This window comes from Notothenia coriiceps, unplaced genomic scaffold (assembly GCF_000735185.1).
Source record: "Notothenia coriiceps isolate Sejong01 unplaced genomic scaffold, NC01 NC01_scaffold00019931, whole genome shotgun sequence".
In the NCBI taxonomy this organism is placed as follows: Eukaryota; Metazoa; Chordata; class Actinopteri; order Perciformes; family Nototheniidae; genus Notothenia; species Notothenia coriiceps.
In genome coordinates, this window is record NW_011352632.1 from 2,734 (window position 1) to 4,754 (window position 2,021).

Genomic DNA, 2,021 nt, shown 5'->3' on the forward strand with positions numbered 1-2,021 from the left:
ACTTTCTACTTCTCACATGTTGAACACAAATACCTGTACTTTCTACTTCTTACATGTTGAACACAAATACCTGTACTTTCTACTTCTTACATGTTGAACACAAATACCTGTACTTTCTACTTCTTACATGTTGAACTCAAATACCTGTACTTTCTACTTCTTACATGTTGAACTCAAATACCTGTACTTTCTACTTCTCTCATTTTCCAAACAGGCTGGTTCCTTTAGTCTGAATGTGTGTTTGGTGGCGTGATCATTATTATTTAGAGTCATTGCGTGCCTATTGATTTGAACACGATCCGTGTATCCATCATTTCCTGGTCTTCTCTAAAGAAGAGGGACCAATGGAAACGTTGTCATGTTGCCGTTGGTCACCATGGAAACATTCATTAGCTAACAATGACATTATTGTTCTATTAATATAAAGGGAGGTCAGGTACTCTTTAAAACAGCTGCTAGTTATGGGTACTTTTTACGGAAGTACATTTCAAAGCCTCTTTACTTTGACTTGAGTAAAGAAGTTTAGTCAGTACTTCTACTTTCACCAGAGTATTTTTAAGTATCTGTACTTCTACTTGAGTCAAGGATGTGTGTACTTTTGCCATCTCTGTCGATAACAGCCCATTGCTAAGGAGGAGGGACTATTTGCAGTCATATCAATCCACAGATAGAGATCCGGTGAATGTATGATAACATCCCGACGCCTCACTTCTTCTCCCTCCGTACCTCCAGTGTTCTTCCTCCAAACTAATTGACCGGTAAAACCCAGCCGACAGCTTCTGGAAGTCGAGGCAAGCGGCAGTAAACGACCTTTCCCCTCGTGTGGTGACATGGAAACAATGGCATCTATCAGGGTCCTTAAACTGCCCTCCTTACCCATCTGTGGGGGGCCTGAACCCACACTGTGTCCAACAATAAGAGACAATAAGAAGAAACCCACGCACACTGGTGGAGGAATTCATTACTGCGATTTATAACGCACCACCAAAGGCCACTGTGGTAAATAAAATAAGGGAGGAGAGGAAACATAACAAGATACAATGAGGGAGACGGAGCAGAGAAATACATGTTCTTTACATAACGAGAGGACACTGTGTGCAGGAGGCGTTTATGTGCAGGAATATAGAGTGAGGAGACGTGGCTGGGTTCATTGAAAAATAGGGGGAATTATTCATGCAATTTTCTTCCAAAGTCTGTGCAAAAGCAGAGGATCAAATCGCACTGGGAGAGAATCAGGCCGATATATTAAAAAGCAGGGAAATTAAAAGACTATAGGGTGAACAGTTTGCAATATACTCGTCACAACAGAACAAATACTACGGTTTACAAAATCAGGAATGACATCTGAGCTGACAGGAAATGTTTTAGTTTAACAAGCTCACACACACTCTTCTGTGAACATATAGGTTCACCTGCTGACTTAAAACAGAACAAATGAAGCAAAGAAAGTGAAAACCATGAAGCAGACTCAGGCAGTAGAAGTATGGATTCACTCTGAAAGTATTATCCTACAGAACAGAACAGCTGACAGAGAAGAGATAACATCTGATGCTTTACAACAAACACTATGTTTTTAGGTTTTAATGACATTGTAATCCTGATTTGTGTAACTGTAAGGGAATACCGTTTCTTTGTATCTTGATTACTTAAAGGTGGGGTAGGTCATTTTGGAGAAACCAGCTCGAGATCGCTAGAATTTGAAAATACACAGCCGGAATAAATCTACCCCTTCCTTCCAGAGCCCCTCCTCCAACACACACGAACGCACACATGACCAATGAGGGCACGAGATGAGTTTGTGCACAGATGGAAGGCTGACAGGCAGGTAGGCCATCCAGTTACTTTAGCCGGGTCGGCTCAGATGATTGGTCGTGCTTTTTACAGCGTCACGGCTTCCACAGATGACATTTTTTATGGATTTGTTGTCAAAGCACTTCAGATATTCATTGCTATCGGGATGTTAAGAGCATTCCATGGAATATAACAACAAGTGTATCTCGAGCCGGTTTCTCAAACTTACC

At 41.4% G+C, this 2,021-nt stretch overlaps 1 protein-coding gene across 1 annotated transcript in view; it reads left to right on the forward strand.

The window, feature by feature from the left end:
• Positions 1–2,021, forward strand: part of LOC104952389 (acyl-CoA dehydrogenase family member 11-like) — a 6,105-nt gene that overhangs the window by 2,099 nt on the left and 1,985 nt on the right. The window lies entirely within an intron of this gene.